Source organism: Dermacentor silvarum, chromosome 1 (assembly GCF_013339745.2).
Source record: "Dermacentor silvarum isolate Dsil-2018 chromosome 1, BIME_Dsil_1.4, whole genome shotgun sequence".
In the NCBI taxonomy this organism is placed as follows: Eukaryota; Metazoa; Arthropoda; class Arachnida; order Ixodida; family Ixodidae; genus Dermacentor; species Dermacentor silvarum.
In genome coordinates, this window is record NC_051154.1 from 267,452,341 (window position 1) to 267,472,201 (window position 19,861).

Below are 19,861 nucleotides of genomic sequence, written 5' to 3' on the forward strand. Positions count from 1 at the left end.
ATCAGTAGCTTTAAATGAGAGCGAGAAAAGTAGCGCTAATGTTCAGTTTTTAAATAAACTTAATGTACTGTGTTCTATCATACACTTTTTTTCGCTCGGTCGTGTTGGTGGTGTGTTCATTTAATATATACTATAGCAGAGCATTATACGGACAAATAAGAACTGGTTGTCGGCTTCATACTCTGGTTTTGATGGGATTATCGTTCTTTGGGAACTTCGCCCAGATTGTGGCATATTTGTCTGTTTACCTACGCCTAATCTCTGTACAGCCATATTGTATGACTGGATAGTCCATGGTCTAATGGGTAGAGCATCGGGCTGCTGTGCTGAGTGAACCGTGTTCGAAACCAACCGTTCGACCGACTTGGGTCAATAAGTAGATGTCACTGCGTACATACTACTCTTCAATGACAAAAAAAAGTCCTTTAAAATTTATTTGGTGCTGAGCGGAGTCGAACCGGCGTCATATATAATCAAATAATCAGACACTCGCCACGCGCGAACTTCGCGGGCGCGCCTCTATATGGTGCAGCCTGTGCTTAGGAATGGGCGAGAGAGGAACCCGGCTGCATACACGCCTCAAACATGACGGGTTTCGGCGGTGGCAATGCGATTTGGCGCTGCATTGCTTGGATGATCGATTCTGCCGGAATTTATTGCTTCGCCTTTAGTCAATGTTCCAACTCGACTGATGGCTCAGCTGAAGAAACGTCATCGAGCTCCTCTTCGAACAATACTAGGCCTTCCACGACCTGTACAATCAAATGCTTTACTTGCCGAAGCCAGCCAACTATTTTTAAGGCTTACGAGCTGATCAGAGGGCCCTACACCGCATAGATCGCGGCGCACGACGGCAGCTAGCATTTTAAAGGCAGCTTTAAGGCGAGAGCATTAGGCGTCTATGTTGGCTGTGACCTTCCGGTGACCTTGGCGAAACTGCGCCGTGATGAAAAATGGCCGATGCCGCAAATAGTAATAACACGTCTAAAAATGCTCGGATTGACGTCGCACTTCTCAGGAGAGGTTCCGGTAAACAAAGTAAATTAGTGGCTTTGAAAAGAAAATTTGGTACATTTTCGGCTGGGTTGGAATCGAACCCGGGCCTCCGCGGTGTGAGACGAGCACGATTCAATGAAGCCAGAGCTGATCCATGGTTGTGGCTTGCCTTGTGCGTGCCTGATTGCACACGTCACGTAGTCACAGAGACGCGCTCGTGCCACTGCTCGCGCGTTCGTCGTCATCTTCTACAGCTGGCAGGCTTTCGCCTTCACGTCTTACAAACGTGTAACACTTGTTTACATTTATTACACAGAGACAGCAGCACAGCGTTCCATTCGAATAGATTATACGGCATCTTATACTCATTATACGGATTATTCGACCTCTGCAGAACTATTAAGCATTAATATGGCGCTGAAGTATGTTATCCAAAATCCGAAATTGTCAAAGGCTGCTATTCTAAGCAACTCCGTAGAGCTCGCAGCTGGTTTTTATGCGCCAACGGTGACACACCTATTCTACGTGAAGTACTTATGACCCTTCAAATTACACCTGAGGGAAGAACATGGATGTTTCAGTGGATATAATCACACACTGGTATCTTAGGAAACAAGGCACCTGATGGTCTGGTGGTGTCAGCGCAAAACCTTGATTTCACTTATACATTATGCAAATTAGACAACGCTCGACTGCCTATACGTTACCACCTGCAACGCTCACACCCGAATGAATGAGTCGCCAAAGGATGGTACCTTACACCAATCTCTGGCCGTGCTTTTACTCGCCGCTGCAGGCTTCGCTTGCTCAAGTTACGTATCCAGTGTGTTCATACATCGCCTTCACCGACAAGGATGCGTGCACCGGCTCGAGCCCTTCGTGCCTGGCTTTGTGGGCACCATAGCGAAAAGCTCGAGCCCTTGGAGCATTTGCTGGGAGAATGCCCAAATTCCCGCCATTGTCGCTGTGTTCAACAAGTCCCAGCAACACAATCTTGCTTGAACAAGCTTTAATGATTTCTAATTGTTTCCGAAAGGTCGTGCTTCAACTTGATATGAGGCCCACAAAGCTGCAGTGCGCTATAGAATTATTGTTAACGACGGGACCACACTCTCGTCTGTAATGCTCGTTTCTCTTCGTGTGATTGTGTGATGTGTTATGGCGTGCCTTCCTCTCCTTTTTTTCTTTCTTCATCTCCATCATCTTCTCATCCCCTTTTTATTCCATTTGCTCTTCAAGTGCATAGGCGTGCATGGTGTTCTTCTTAGGAGACAATTGCTGGCCTGCTTCTCTTTCACTGTTTCTGATGTTTACATCATTAATAATAATTTAAAGAAACGCCTAACTTGGAAATTAAGATAGAATTGCATACATAATGTGCCTCTTTCCGTTTCATTTAATTAAAACAATTCAAGAAAGCTTCGCTTAACGTAGACTCCAACAAGTGCGTTGTCTCTGCCGTAATTTTTGCTTACATATATATTTTGTTGCTACATTAGGTGTTGAGCTTCGGTTGTCCACCCGTCAAGTGAAATGGAGCAGCGAAAGACAGGCTGCTTTACCCCTCCTTCCCCGATTTGATTCCAAATGCTATTCCCAATGTAAAGACAAAGTTTTTTTTTTTGTTTTTTAATCGAGTTTTGACCACTTTTCCGTATCGGGTATGTTTCTAACTTCTTATCGTGGCCCAGTCCCGGAGAAGTGTAGCCTAATATGTGGGCCGACATGCGCACTACTGGGACCACTGGTCACCGTGATGTACCAAATATATATATATATATATATATATATATGTGTGTGTGTGTGTGTGTGTGTGTGCGTGTGTGTGTGTGTGTGTGTGTGTGTGTGTGTGTGTGTGTGTGTGTGTGTGTGTGTGTGTGTGTGTGTGTGTGTGTGCGTGCGTGTGGGTGTTTGTGTGTGTGTGTGTCATTATATTTATCGATGGCTGCAGGATTCGAACAGAGGACCCGTAAGCGCAATAGCCTGGTGCTCTGGCCATTTGACCACGGGCGCATGTTCCAACAGTCGAAATGGAAAATCCTTAAGCATTTCTCGCGTGCAAGTCATGTAGCGCGTTGAGGCTCTTGACGCGTTTTATTGCAATCTCAATTATAAGAACACTCTATGCAATCTTTCGCCGATAATTATGTATAAAAATAGTGATTTCTTTAGCTTCCATATATTTCCTTACGAAAATTGCTCACATTAACATATAGGCTATACGTTTTCTTCTTGCGTCAGAAGTTGAACGCCAGGTGGCGACATATGTCTGAGCGTGCTCGTGCTCCAATCGCACAGACTGGTGCACAGAAGCCGCAGTATTCCAAGACGTCCGGTTAGAAAGCTTTGCTTGCTGGAACGCCGACCCTGCCAGTTTATGTCATCGTTTTCCCACACGTATATAGTAGCGTGGTATAGTACCAGTCAGTGCGCGGTTGCTGCAGCGAAGAACCGCGTCCCTCACATCGCGCAAACATGCCTCCGCATGTTAATTTTCCAAACTCCAGTCGAGAAGCTCCTGTGAAGCGCTAATCGCACTTAAGCAAGAAGAGACCATATACGGCGCCAAGACCGCTCCGTGGTCCAGACGCAGGAACAACGGGCTGTTACGTGCGCGGCGCACGCTGCAGCTCGAAGCCGGGGGCGTCCAGAAGCGGCGCTGCGGATACAGGACGAGGCTAAGCGACAACGCCGACAAAACCCTGCAGTTCAACAGCGGAGCGGATCGTAGTTTTGCCATGTTGAAGCTCGGAAACTGTTTCAAATTAATTAACGCGTCATCACGCGTCCAAATGTGGGCCGATTCCGAAGATGGTGCAGCAAAATAAGTTTGAGTTCGACGCTTCTCCTACTCCCCTCACGCAAGGAGTGACACGATAAAGTGCGGTGCGCAGTCACTACGACCCTGTCTCCTCCCCAACTCGCTCAGGGAGACTTTCCCCCGCATTCTTAAACACGCCTTGACTCAACGCTTCTCCTCGACTCAGCCAAGTCGAGGTGACGGGCCTTCCTTCACTCAAGGCGCCGTTGTATTTCACGAACACTACTCCACCTTTCCTCGGCCGAGAAACGCCTTGAAAATGCGCTCGCGACTCGAGTGAAGGGCACCGACCGAGAAAAGCGTCTGATATTGAGACTATCGCGCAAGAAATCTTCCAGTATAGAGGATGCATATATATGGTTGAGTGCTTAGCTCCGGCAAGGAAACAAGCGTTTTTGTTTTCTGTACTTTGTTTTAGAAGCCGTGGTTGTTGGTCGGTTTGTTCAAATTGTAGCACATACTGTCAATCAACCAGCACTGATGCTTGCATTTCCAGTGCTTCCTCACTTCAAAAATACGCTACGGAATGTTTTAATCTGCCGAAAATTCACTTGTCAGTAGATCATTACCAGCATTAGTGTTTTTTCGCCTTACCTTTTTCAATGTGCTATGCAGCAGCATCTGATGCATGTTTCATAAACTGTTCTTTCAAGTTCACTCAACGGCCACATTTTTTTCTTCTTTTTTTAGTTGTGCTATGTCTTTTCGTTTCAATTACTTAGGTACACTGAACTTAGCGGACGAATGCTCTGTGTATATAAATTTTTTGGCATTCTGCTGCAGGATTTGCAGCTTGGAAAGACCAGCTGATGAAAAAATCAACGTCTATGCTGCGCAGTGAGGCTTGTTGCAGACTTGAGAGCATCAATGGATGCGGTGCCTGACTGTTGGAATTGCACGTTCTCGCTTCCCTGGCGGAACCTAGGTGCTGCAGAAGTACTTGACTAATCTGCCCGGTAATCAGTGTCTGCTTACTTTCATAAACTGCTTAATAATATTGATGTTACGTCACGCCACATTGACAAAATGGCGAAATGGACACCGTGTTGTCTAGAACCAATAACATGAAACATCCATGCCATTAGGCAATCAAATTCATATTTTATTCCTCTTCAGTCATATATTATTGTTTTGAAGAGCATAGTCATGATATGATGTATGAAGACATCAGTTACCCATAATGTGTTACGGTTGAGATGTGAGCTTTTTTACTTCCCACAATTTTGTAGTGCAGCCATTTGGCAGCATTTGTAGCCAACACTTTAGTATTTAGGGGTAGGCTATAGCTACTTTAGCATGAGCACGTGTACATTGAGAAATGTAGCATACTTTTGATGGCTGATCTCAGCTTTTCTGAAACTGTATTTTTCAGCATCGCCATTGTGACAGTCCGCATCCCGACTTGGCCTATTGTGGGATCCCACAATACACGCTGCTACCCTACGTTTTGTTCCTCTGTCAATTGCTGAACTTCTGCAAGCCCCATGGAAGCCAACTGTCATCCGCATCCAATATAAGAAATTCGGTGTTCCGGCGTTCGTAATTTATCTGAAGCTGAAGCTAGAACCATAGCAGAAGCAGCATATTTCCTACAAGGATTTGCTACTGCATACCGTCGGGTGCCTCACCAGACAGGCTACTGTCTAAAGCACGGATGGTGTTTTATTCTAGAATATCTTTGTCATTAGTACTACTGCTTGTGTTTGTAGGATCAGAGTTCACACTGTTCTTGTAATCCTCTCAGAACACAAAAAGACGAGGATAATGCTATATTTATTGTTTTACAGATTGGCGCTTGGCTTGACCAGAAATAATTAATGCGTATGTACTGTTTTGTTAAATATAGCTTAAGAAAAGAAATCTGGATGAAACACAAAAGCTTCAGCTGCAAGGTGTCTGTGAAGGCACATGAATGCAGTCAAAATGCTTTTACTGGTGATGTTTGAGCTGCAAAGATGTTGGAAAGAAGATAGACGACCATGCCAGAATAGTGCGACAACGACTGCAGTGCAGCAGGGTACATTAACTGGAGCTCTTCTCCACTTGTACACCAATGCAAGCGCAGCACATACGGGACACTTGGAAAGACAGTTGCTCGGCGTGCTTGTGTTGGTAACCTGGTTCCTGCTTAAGAGAAGGCGTTGGTGATAAAAATACAATCACGTTAAGGCATATCAAAACTAGCTTACGTACTGTATTCATTTTCTTTAGTGTACTTTTCATACTAAATACATGCGTTTGCGATTTTTTGTGTTCCAGAACATGCCTTTTTTTACGTAAATGAACTTGGACGGCTTTCATATGCATTTGCAAAGAAACATTTAAGCTGCTCTGGGGCTTGGGCCACCAAACCGATATACAGCGATCTAACACTTGCAGAATGCTCCCACTAATGGCTGGAATGTTCGCAAAAAAGATATGTGAGATATCTGCTATACCACTTGCTAGCATTGTCTGTGTTAGGTGTTATGTCACTGCTACAGATTTTTTTATCGCAATAAAAATAATGTGATGTACAAAAGCTATACTCTATTGTGTTGTTCTTCTGTGCTTTTTATTGAAATAACGCATTCCATTCGCCTGTGTGTACCTGCCGGTATAATTCTGAAAGCCAGTTCATGGTTGGTCATCTCTCTATTGGGACCGGATGTTCCAGAACATCCGGTCCCAATAGAGAGAACATCTGGCCCCAGCCTACGGAGGCATTAGCATGATAAGCTAATAAAACTGAGTATTTTGAAGCAAGGTTCTCGTAATAATTGCTTATTACTTTAAATACCACCGACTGCACGCTTCTCACACAAAATTGCGGTTTTGTTTTCTCTAGAACAACTAACTCTAACTGCATAAAATTGAGGTCTTCCTGCGGTGCGCTTCGCCGTCCTTGAGGTGGTGTAGCCAGTGACGATATGTAACTAAGTACAAACCTATCAGGCGGGGCGAATGCCGGCGCTCGCGCAGCCGGATACGCATCCAGCTATCGAACACACAGGCGATACACGCATTAATGGCAGGAATCTTCGCAGTTGTTTTCTTTTCAGTGGTTGGAAGTCTGCCGCAGTTGCAATGTATCACGCCGTGCTTGAACTGATGCGACTTTGTACCATCAGCCGCCATAAACACGTGAATACACTGGCGCCGATAATAGTTTTGGAGAACTCGCACGAAGAATGCCCGTATGTATGTCATTAACTTGCTCGTGCATGGAATAAAACAACACATGACTGCACTAGCTGGCGGTCTTCTTGGCAGGATGGTTGATCTGTTCTCAGCGCCACATACAGAATTAATCCGTTGCCGAAGCGCTCCTAAGGATTACACCAGTCCGTAAAACGACGCCCTAGAACATGCCCAGCATCGCTAACCAACGAAAAGCTACGGAGGCAAGTGACGTTCATCGGAAAAAGTCGACGAGGCGAGCGACAAATCACAAGGCAGCCATGTTTACGCACGAACTGCACTCGAGGAGCGATTCAAGGTAGCTGCGGGGCTGCCTTGAGATTTTCGAGTAAAACGCTCGAGCTTTCCTTCACTCAAGGATCCTTTCGAGTGAAGGGTCGAGTCGAAGTGCGTTTGTGAATACGGGGGTTTGTCATCGACTTCAACTGGAGGTTGAATCGCCTTCCAACTTTTTTTTTCTTCTTTTTGTGCTTCGTCAGAGGTCTCTGTGGCACTTCATCTACGTTATTATCTGGATAAGCGGGTCGGGAGCGGTGGATGATAAGAAATGAATAGAATAAGGAGAAAGGAATGGTTACGTTATACCGGCCCAGATCGCCGACGGCTCCGTCGGAAGATTTTACGCTCTTACATCCTATGAGCTCGCCTCGCCAACTGAGGCGCAGAAAATACGGAATGGGCGGGGATTACGTTCAGCACCCTGGGACACAATTCGCGGCGCATGTCCCGGCAACACCTACGGCGATCGCAAATGTGTCTTTTGGAGCCGATAGCAGCCACGCCCTAACCGCACTGCTTGCCGCCGTGTACGTATGTCCATGCCCACTTGATTGTACGTACATACGTGAGCGTGTAAGAGAGTTGATTGCGGAGAAGGGAAGGCGCTTGTCTGAATGGACTGTTGTTCGCAGTATAGCGTGCGACCAAGAGGACCTGTTCCTTCGATTGGCTGCCAGCGCTGGCATTAATTCTTTCGGGGAACTGCCGCCGCACAGCTTTCGTTCTCGCCGCCATTATAGGTTTGCGTGGCGACACACGATACATTAAATAGATAATAAAAAATAACGAAAACTAAAGGCTTGATCGCAGAGGAGGAACTCGAAAGACAGCAAACCGAACAGCAAGCAAATTGTGAATAGAGGGGCAGTGAGATAGGGTCATGCGCAAAGAACGAAACGTAAGCAAGGGATGGAACCTGCTGTAGTATTCAAAGAAAGGACAGCGAGAGAACTCGGAGTTTATGAAATCGAACCGTAGTGAGCAAAGAGCACGCACGCACCGAGAAACTAATTCCGAAGCGATGAGAAATAGGGTCTGGTATTAACTACGAAGAATTGACAAGGGTAGCCGTACCAGACGAGTGAATGTCAGCGCGGACCCTCGAGCTTGAGAGAGAGAGAGAGAGAAAGAAAAAGAATAAGATGACTGGAGACCGCATTTCGACAAGTAACTTGCGCGATTCTGCAACCCCCCTGGCGGTCGCCCGCCTTTAGCTATGAACAAGGCAGGGAGCGTGGGCGCTCAGACCGTGGGGACAGGACGACGACGGCAACTGGAAACGACGCAATGCCGTCGCCAGCCATTTGCTTTTCCATTCGAGCAAGGTAAAAGAAAAAGAAAAGAAGAAGAGAGAGGCCACTGGCAGCAAACGTGAAAGACGGAGATTGCGGCACACATTGAGGGAGGCTGAGTGCGGAGTTCTCACGCCTTTCGCGCAGCGGTCTCGCTTGCTCGCGCGTCGGTGCCGCTGCCCCACGCGCTGCTCCGCGTTTCCTTTTGTCGCTGCGTGCGAGCCGAGCCGCCTCTGGCTCTCTGCGGTGGCTCGCAACGGCGGCGGCGTAGATCTACGCCAATCACGTGGCTACCGAAAGGAAATACGCGCATTTTCGTTCGGGCATCTTTCCTTCCCATCGTCGTCCGAGTGATCCTCCACCCTGCTCGAGTTCGCCTCCGCTTCCGCCGATCGCCATAGCACCCCCCCCCCCCCTCTGCCCCCCCTCCCCTCCTATGCTTTCCTGCTCTGTGATGTGCCATTTTCATTCATGCAGCCTGCCGCTCATTGACTCACGCCATCCCCGACAGCGCGGCAGTAGAGCAGAGAGGACCGCCGCATGCATGCATCATGCAAGCCAGCGGATCGCGCCAAATAGACAGGTACGTGGGTGCAACACGCGAGTATCCTATCCACACGCCCGCTTCTATACTAGAAACAAGTGCTCTTCGTGGCTTAGAGAGAAGGATCGAGAGAGGCTAGAAGGCCACTTGTTCGTGTTCTATTTTTATTTATTTCTTTGCTCCTCTTCTTCATTCTGCCCTCTTCGCCTCTTCCTTCTCATTTCTCCTCCTCCATCGTCCGTGTTTTGGATGCGGACGAAATTCGTGTACGAGAGAGGCCTGGCAGCCTCCGAAAAACTTTCAATCTCTTGCGTAAAGTGCACGTTTTGTCTGGACCACTCCAGAGCCCATTGTATGGAGCTCCCTTCTCCACCAACTCCTTCTCTGTTCCCTCCGAAGCTAACCCCTGGTTCGCTCTCCATACACGTCGCACGCGCTCTGCAGGAAAAGAAGCTCTCGCGTATCGGCTGCCAAACAGCGGACATCAGCCACTTCTGTTTTGTTTACCCCAAAGTCACCGACTCCACGCGATCTTTACTCCCTCTTCTACTTTTTTTTTATTTCTTTTAGAGTGGCTCTCTCTCTCGTTCACTGCGTCGCGCGTTTTTTGGACTGACCGCGCGGCGCGGGGTCCTCAGCGGCGGCAGCGATGTTTTGCGATTCCCACGCGAAGCGGGGGAGAAGAACGCCCGCTATACAGCTCCCGTCGCGCATGAGTTGCTCTCAAGGATATTCCCTGCTCGTTCTCGCTTGAGTTTCGTTTTCCACTCTCGCGTTCATCTTTTTGCTCGGCACCCGTCGTTGCTTGTTCTTTCGCTTCATCCCCTTCCGACGATGCCCTGCGCATGCTTGCCGGTGTTTGCTTGAATCGCTGACGGATCGCCTTTCCCCACCGCAGTGCGGCTCGCGACTGCAGCACTTGCCGAGGTCGGCGAGCGTAAAGCTCGCTCTCTAACTACAAAGCCTGGGGGAAAAAAAGTAAAATATGAAATAGACAGACAAGAATAAGCAGTCCAAGAAGCTTCTAGATCGCTTCCAGTGCCGGCTTTCTTTGATTAGCCCGGAATTACGCGAAGCGGTTGCGATTTTCTTTTTTTTTCTCACTCCCCTGTGAACTGTTGCCGCCTATACTGTTGGCGGCGATCTGTCTGCTATATGGTATACGGCTGAAGGGAGGAGGCAGGTCTTGAGCAATTTCTGGCTAAAGGAGCAAAACCGCCTCTGTCTCTTGACTCTGTTCTCCGGAAACATTTGTGACGGCTGCCGAAGGCGCCGTGCCCACCCACATTGCGTGAGAGCCACGGCTACGTGGTTTGAAACGAATCCAAGTGCTCCTGCTACGGACGAGAGAGAGGGTTCACAATGGCCGAACCCTTGAGCGTCGTTGCTGTATTAAGCACGCATAGAACCTTATAGAATGGTTGAGCGTCTGGTAGAACGTTCGCTTAGTGCCAGGTAAAGTGAGGAATAAAAAGTAAGTTTTTAATGCCCTGTGGGTTTTCTATCAAATCTGCAGACTGCGCTAGGTGCCATATTCGACGTCTTCCGGTGACTGCTGATCGCTTGGACCAGTATGGCGTCTGTGCTAACATTACATACAAGATACAGCGGGTAGATATATTTTATTTTCTCGAACAAAATCTTTTTGGTACGTGTGACCACTGCTTCTCAATACGTAGCACAGACGCCATACTGGTCCAAGCGATCAGCAGTCACCGGAAGACGTCGAATATAGTATATATATATATATATATATATATACTCCCCAGGGTCAGCTCTAGTAGTAAAACAAATACCCCAGAAAGTGGATGGAAGAACGGCGCTGCGGTAGCTCAATCGGTAAGATCATCGCACGCGGAATGCGAAGATGGTGGAATCGTTCCCCACCTGCGGCAAGTTGTTTTTTTTCATCCACTTTCACTTCCATTAATCTATCATTTCTTTAAATCAATTAGTGAGTACAAGTAATTTCTCCTATGTTGTCATTGGTGTCTTTGTTTGTTGGCTTCTTATGCTATGAAATATATATATATATATATATATATATATATATGAAAGAATAGTTCAGCGGAAGCCCGCTAGGTGAAGAGAAGTAATTAAACGGAAAATGAGACATCCACCCAATCGTAGCAATTGCTACAAAGGAAACCCATCGGGTTCCTCGAAAGAAAAGCCTCGCAGTTGAAGAAAAATTCGTTCTGGTCCGGGACTCAAACCCGGGACCACCGCCTTTCTGGGGCAGCCGCTCTACCATCTGAGCTAACCAGCTGAGGGTGTTTCAGTGAACACTTTCAAAAATTCTTAAAGGTTGCCTGGGGCAGGATAGCACAATTCTAGTTCATGAGCTGGTCTACTCGAAGAGGCGGACATTACTTGCACAAGAAATTGAAATGCCTAATCGAATAATTAACAGAAATTCACTAATTAAGCTTTTAACAAATTACCTGATGGCCCATATTGCAAGTTACAAATTGTACCCGTGGAGTTCGCAAGGCGATCGGATCCACTTGAAACGAATTCTCGGGATGACACCAGTTTCGAGATATTACCTCTCGAACTATGCAGAGACATGCATTGGCGTTCCAGTTAGGTTCTTAAAAATCGTCGCTTTATGCATTGAAGCACAAAATTAACTGGAACGCCAATGCATTTCTCCGCAAAGTTTGGGGAAAAAATATCTCGAAACTGGTGTCATCCCGAGAAGGTCATCCCGAGAATGGCGTGGAGAAGAGGTAGCAAACCCGGCCTCAAATCTGAAGGTCGTAAGTTCGAATCCTACTCCAGTCCACATTTTCAGGCATGGAGTGATGCCTGACACCGGCAAGAAAAAAAACATATTGCCGAGAGTTAGTGGGGCTATACTAGTTCAGGTGCAACCAAACTAGGAAGGCCCACTAAGCTTCATCAAAGTCACTCCCTCGCCAGAACAGGAATCGGCCTCCCTGGTGCAGTATTCGGCCACTACCTCCCTCATGACTCCGACAATTAACCCATGGCCCTCAATCCCCAGCGGCTGCGGAGGGTGCTAAGAATCTCTGGGTCCGGACAGGCCGCCAATGGAAACTGAACCTGGCATCATTCAACACGCGCACCCTATCGAGTGAGGCTATAGCTTAGCAGGACTATTTGAAGAATTATCAGGCATTGCCTGGGATATTATTGGACTTAGTGAGGTTAGAACTGGTGAGGCTTACACAGTGCTGATTAACGGTCACGTCCTCTGCTACAGAGGTCTTACAGATAAGAGAGAATCCGGGGTAGGACTTCTAGTCCATAACAACATAGCGGGCAACATTGTTGAATTCAATTCCACAGCATTAATGAGAGGGTAGCAGTCGTCGTAATAAACCTGAATAGGATGTACAAAATGAAGGTAGTATAAGCCTACGCCCCAACCTCTAGTAACGATGATGAAGGAATAGAACAGTTTTATGAAGATGTTGAATTAGCAATGAGAAAGGTGCAAACTCAGTATACTGTAGTCATGGGCGACTTCAATGCAAAATTGTGGAAAAAGCAGGTTGGTGAGCAAGCAATTGGCAACTACGGCATCGATTCTAGGAATGCAAGAGGAGAGATGTTAGTAGAATTCGCGGAAGGGAACAGGCTCCGAATAATGAATACCTTCTTCAGGAAGCGCAGCAACAGGAAGTGGACCTGGAAAAGCCCTAATGGAGAAACAAGGAATGAAATAGATTTCATACTCTCTGCCGATCCAAGCATAGTGCAGGATGTATACATAGAAGTATTAGGTAAGGTAAAGTGCAGTGACCATAGGTTAGTGAGGTCTAGAATTTCTCTCAATTTGAAGAGAGAAAGAGTGAAATTAGTCAAGAGGAAACAGGCCAACCTAGAGGCAGTAAGGGTAAAAGCAGACCAATTCAGGATGGTGCTCGCAAACGAATATGCAGCTTTAGAAAAGGAAGATAAAGACAACATAGAGGTAATGAATGAAACTATAACTAGGTTGATCTCAGAAGCAGCAATTGAAGTGGGAGGTAATGCACCAAGGCAACCAGTAGGTAAGCTCTCCCAAGAAACAAAGGACCTAATAAAGAAACGACAAAACATGAATATGTCCAACTCAAGAGTTCAGATAGAATTCGCTGAACTGTCAAAACTGATCAACAAGAAGAAAGTAAAGGATATTCGAAATTATAACGTGGGAAAGATTGAGGAAGCCGTAAAATATGGACGCAGCATTAAATCAGTAAGAAGAAAGCTTTGCATAGGACAAGGCATGATGTATGCACTGAAAGATAAGCATGGTAATATCATCAGCAATTTCGATGACATAGTAAAGCAGCGGAAGAATTCTATACTGACCTGTACAGTGCCCAAAACAGCCAAGCTACTTTCATTCGAAATAGTGATGAACTGGATACAGAGGCTCCTTCTATAACTAGCGATGAAGTTAGACGGGCCTTGCAAGACATGACCAGGGGAAAAGCTGCTGGAGAAGATGGAATAACAGTAGATTTAATCAAAGATGGAGGAGATGTCCATGCTTGAAAAGCTTGCGGCCCTTTATACGCAATGCCTCATAACTTCAAGTGTACCAGAGAGATGGAAGAACGCCAACATTATACTAATATATAAGAAGGAGACGCTAAAGAATTGAATAATTATAGACCCATTAGCTTGCTTTCAGTATTGTATAAAATATTCACCAAGATAATTTCCAATACAATCAGAGCAGCACTTGACTTCAGTCAACCAAGAGAACAGGCTGGCTTGCAGGAAGGGATATTCTACAATGCATCACATCCATGTCATCAATCAGGTAATCGAGAAATCTGCGGAGTACAATCAACCTCTCTATATGGCTTTCATAGATTATGAAAAGGTATTTGATTCAGTAGAGATACCAGCAATCATAGAGGCATTGCGTAATCAAGGAGTAGAGGGGGCATACGTGAATATCTTAGCAAACATCTACAAGTATTCCACAGCTACCTTGGTTCTCCACAAGAAAAGTAGAAAGTTAACTATCAAAGAATGGGTCACGCAACGAGACACAATCTCTCCAATGTTATTCACTGCATGCTTAGAAGAAGTATTCAAGCTCTTAGACTGGAAAGGCTTAGGAGTGAGGATCAACGGCGAATATCTCAGCAACCTTCGGTTTGCAGATGACATTGTCCTATTCAGCAACAATGGAGACGAATTACAGCAAATGATCGAGGACCTTAATCGAGAAAGTGTAAGAATTGGGTTGAAGATGAATATGCAGAAAACAAAGATAATGTTCAATAGCCTGGCAAGGGAACAAGAATTCAGGATCGCCAATCAGCCTCTAGAGTCTGTAAAGTTATACGTTTACCTAGGTCAATTACTCACAGGGACCCTGATCACGAGAAAGAAACTTACAGAAAAGGGTTGGAGGAGATTGTCGTGGGTTGGAGTGCATACGGCAGGCATTACCAAATCCTGACTGGGAGCTTACCACTGTCGTTGAAAATAAAAGTGTTCAATCATTGCATTCTACCGGTGCTAGCATATGGGGCAGAATCTTGGAGGTTAACAAAGAAGCTCGTTAACAAGTTAAGGACCGCACAAAGAGCGATGGAACGAAAAATCTTAGGAGTAACGTTAAGAGACAGGAAGAGAGCGGTGTGGATCAGAGAACAAACGGGGATAGCCGATATTCTAGTTGACATTAAGCGGAAGAAATGGAGCTGGGCAGGCCATGTAATGCGTAGGATGGATAACCGGTGGACCATTAGGGTTACAGAATGGATACCAAGAGAAGGGAAGCGCAGTCGAGGTCAGCAGAAAACCAGATGGGATGATGAAGTTAGGAAATTTGCAGGCGCAAGTTGGAATACGCTAGCGCAAGACAGGGGTAATTGGAGATCGCAGGGAGAGGCCTTCGTCCTGCAGTGGACATAAAATATAGGCTGATGATATATATATATATATATATATATATATATATATATATTAATTGCATAAAAGAAATGATCAATTAATGAAAATGGATGAAAAAAATGTCGCAGTTTCGCCCGAATGGCGAAGCATCGATTGCGATAGCAAATTAGTAGAGAGCTATTCGTAGTAGGGATAGTAGTTTTATCGGCTGCATAAACTTGGACACATTTGGACTAACTGAATTAACAAGCGGGGTGTCAGCGCGCACAAGCAAACAAGAATAGATCACACCGAATGACCGCAGACAATGACTGTCAAAACGCTGGCAGCAAGCGCAGCCGCCGCAGCGGGCGAATTGTTCGCGCGGTCAATCACTTCAACGGAAACTGAGCGGCGAATGCACAGCGCATACAAAGGTCAGAGCCGTGTGGAGATAAGAGACGGTGCGGGCGAGCGCCAGCGCCGGGCAAAGTGCAGAGCAGTTGTGCAGAGGAGAAGTTGTTGGCAAAGAAGCTGCCCCCCCCCCCTCCCTCTCGCGCTGCCTTGCTTTCGCGTGGGAGATTGAGTGGCCAGTTCCCCTTGCGCCCGGTTGCAAGATAAGCATTTGGTGAAGCAGCATAGCGTCGCCCCGCCTCCCTCCCTCCCATACCCCCACGGCCTTTCGCGCGACGATCGCGTTTGCTTTCCGCTGTGCATTCGCTCCAAGGTCGATTCACATAGGTCGCGAAGCTTCGGGCGAAAAGCGGTTCAGAACGAATTGTCACTGACATCAGCAAGGGTCGTTATGGGAGCAGCGATTGAGGCGCGACTATGTTTGAAGGGAACAAACATTGGGAAAGAAACACGCGTTTTATAAATAAAGAGAGACACAGTTAGATTCATTCAACCAAATTGCGGTTCCTAATCAGTTTTATATACGCATGGCGAGAAAAGAAGAGACAATGCTGTTTTACTTGATCATTATCAAGAAATGCCTTTTTTCAGCGCCCACTGTAAGAGCGCCCACCGATAGCGGCGGGCGCCGCTATCACTTGCAATGCAATGCAGCTCTTATGTGCAGAAAGGCGCGCTCGTAAAGTTCGCCTGTTACAATACGCCCCCCTCACATGTTGTGTTGTTTTGCTTGCCGACGTTTGCCTAAATTTGGTGACGCGGGTAGTTTCATTGTTCGTTAACCTATTCAGTCAAAAACAGTAAGTTGCGACCGCCAGATAATTGTTTAATTTAGTTGTTTTCGTGCGACAGCGCTGGCCGATTGGCTTGGCGTCCGACGAAAGGACGAGCACTCTACGCCCAAAGCGTTCGTCGGCCTCCAAAGAAAGTATGTTCTGTGCAGGGATGCGATTTCGACACCCGTACGGCTGACCTTTTCCTGCATCGCTTTCCGCGCTGAAAGCTCGGAACGCCCATCAAGTCATATAGCGGGGCATTTGAATATACAGCTGTAATGGCAGGCCTCAGAAAAGAAATTTCGCGCCTTTGAGAACAAGATGACGTCACTTTTGTTTTTAACGGATATGACGTCACATTATTTTTTCTTTCGCCGGAAGTGTTCCGTCCTCACACAGATGGCGCTAAGCCCCATGAACCACTGATGAACCGCCATGTTTTGAACGTATGAGCTTCTATGGAAGCTTCGCTACCAGGTATATCTACCTTGTTCGCTCTCCGTGATAGCGCGCGTCCCCCGCGCGCTTTCACTCGCGCATACGGAGTGCAGCGACGGTTTTATCGCCCTTAATTGGAATCTATACGGAACCTCACGGCGACGGCGACGGTGACGCCGACGGCAGAAATCCGGTTAAAGTGTCCATATAATTGCTATCGCAACAAAAACAACTGGCCGCAGGTGGGGAACGAACCCACGTCTTCGCATTACGCGTGCGATGCTCTCACCATTGACCTACCGCGGCGCCGTTTATATATATATATATATATATATATATATATATATATATATTTGAGAATGTGTCAGTTTTAAAGAAAGTAATTTATACTAATATTGCAAAATTATTATACAAAATATTGGCGGCGAATTCTACTTTTGGAAAAAAAAAATTGGCGACATTAATGCAATTAGCAATCTGCTTTCTGATGGGGGCGTAATTCTTCTTCTTCTTCTCCTTCTTTTTGGGGTTTTACTTGCCAAAACCAGTTCTGATTATGAGGCATGCCGTAGTGGAGGGCTCCGGATTAATTTTGACCACCTGGGGTTCTTTAACGTGCACTACAACGATTGGTGATGGTATGTTTCATATGATTATTAGTGGTGGCGAAATATAATCTATTTCGAGTATGAATCGATTACATAATGTTCAAATGCAGAGGCATACATTTACAGCAAGAATATTTATTTCAGCATAATTAGGTTCCTCGCGTTTACTGACTAGTGCAAAACAAGGACAACAAACTATCAGGCATAAGGATCAGTTTTATGTACAACTTTAATCCCTGTCATTAAAGAAAACTGCACCAATTGTCTCTCAACACATTTAAAACATGGTTGAAAAGAAGCTTTCCAAAAATGAATGGCTGCTGTGTCATTAGCGTTCCAAAAATAAATTGTTGTTGGAAAAAATATCAGAAGTTGTGGAAAAAGAAAAGAAAATGCTGCTGAAGGGATTGTGTGTCTGAGTTGCTGAATTGTCTTAGTTGTAAGTTGGTGAAGAGCTTGTGTATTCCAAAAACGTTAAATAAGATGTTGCCGAAAAAAGATAAGTCGTGCAGCCATTGAAAAAAAAATAATAGCTGCTGAAGGACTTGTGCGTAGGCACATGTGAAGGGCATTTTGCAAGGAAAACATCACTGGTCTAGAGAGAGAGAGAAAGAAAGAGAAAAATGAAAGACATGGAGGCTAACCAGACGCACGTCTGGTTTGCTACCCTGCACTGGGGGGAGGAGGTATAGCGATGAAAAGAGAGAGAGGAGATAGAGTGCGCACAGTTTCGCGCACATTTGAAGGTTCGCGCCCAGTCTAGCACACGGTCGCCAACACCTGTCGACTTTAGGTACTGTAACAACGCTTTCGTCGCTTTCTGTGCCATCGATGCATGCATGGCCATACGCGTCCAAGGATCTTCATTTCGGAAAATGGTCTAGAGTCCAGACGATTCAATGCTGTCTGGAGAGCTTCATGCTCGATGTCGTACTGGGGACACAGACATAAGATGTGTTCAATTGTTTATACGTATAGTGCCACAAGAGTCGCACATGGGCGTATCCCCCATTCCAATGCGGAACGAGTAGGCCTTTATAAATGCGACCCCGAGCCAGAGGCGGCATAATACTGCCGCCTCAGAGCGGGAAACTTTTGACGGCACTTGCGTTTTTAGGGATGGATTAAGTCTATGAAGATGACACTTCGGGAGGTTGGAAGAAGACCAATATTTGTGTGTCATATCTTTAGCCACGATATGAAGCTTTCCTGCAGCGTCGGTCCTAGATAAGGGGATTGGGACTGGTCGGCCTTCCAGATGAGCAGACCGGGCGGCTTCGTCGGCGAGGTCATTACCAGTGATGCTGGTATGTCTAGGTAGCCACTGAAACATAATTTCATGCCCCTTAGCGATAGCTTGATGGTGGTCTTCTCTTATCTAATATGCCAGCTGCTCATGAGTCGTGTGATAAATGGCAAAATGCATACTCTGAAGTGCTGCCTTATAATCGCAAAAGATGACCTATTTCTGAGGTGTCTCTTGCAGGAGGTATTGTACAGCAGCACGCAGGGCAGCAAGCTCTGCCGCCATTGATGTTGTCACATGTGATAGTTTGAACTTGAGTGTGGTTTTCGTAGCTGGAATGGCAACGGCACCTGAAGAGCTGGTAGATAAGACCGAACCATCGGTATAGATGTGTATTTGGTCCCCGTAGGTCTCATTCATTAATACTTGAGTCAGCTGTTTCAGAGCTATTCTTGGGTGATTGGCCTTATTCTTTACTCCCCGAATACTTAGGCGCACATGAGGCTGTTGCAGGCACCACAAGGGGAAGGAAGGCCTTGCTGCTGGGGTGTATCCTGATGGAAGACAATCTGGATTGGTGACGATAACTTCAGAAAACGTGGAAAGAGGTCTCTGCGAAGGCAAGAACGCCAAGTGATGATCGGGGACGCGGGAAAGATGACGAATATGCGCCCTGAGACAATCCACTGCAACGTATGTTTGGATCGGATGATCTTTGTCGAGGACAATTGTTGCAGGTGTTGACGCGCAGCGAGGAAGTCCTAAGCAAGTGCGCAATGCTTGGCCCTGTAAATTTTCCAATGAGCGAACATTTGACTTGCACGTATTGGACAACACTGGAACGCTGTAGCCTAGATATCCTAAAAATAGAGCTCTGTACAACTGAAGCATAGAGCGTACACATGTGCCCCATGTTTTCCCACACATGAATCTCAGTACCTGGGCAATCGACGACAGTTTTTTCTTCAGGTACGTGCAATGAGGGCTCAAGGAAAGATTGCGGTCGATTATTACACCTAAAATCGATGTGTCTTTCCGTAGGCAATAGTGTGTCCATTAATGGAGACTGGGTATGGTGCCATAAGTTTTCGTGTGACTACAATCAAAGCACATTTCTTGGTCGATACAGTCAAGCCTTGTGTTTGAAGGTATGTTTACCCCAAGGTCGCTGCCCGCTGCGCGCACCTGAAGGCGAGTAACTGCAGAAGTCCAAAGGTAAATGTCATCTACGTATATCTAGAGGTAGATTGCTTTAGGTAAAACTTCAGCTAGTCCAATGAGTGTCACATTGAACAACGTGGGACTCAATACTCCTCCCTGAGGCACGTCGCAGTATGTGTAATATTCAGGTGTGGGGCCATCATCTGTTTGAATAAAAAAAGAGTGGCGAGTTATGTAATCGGATAACCAACGAAGC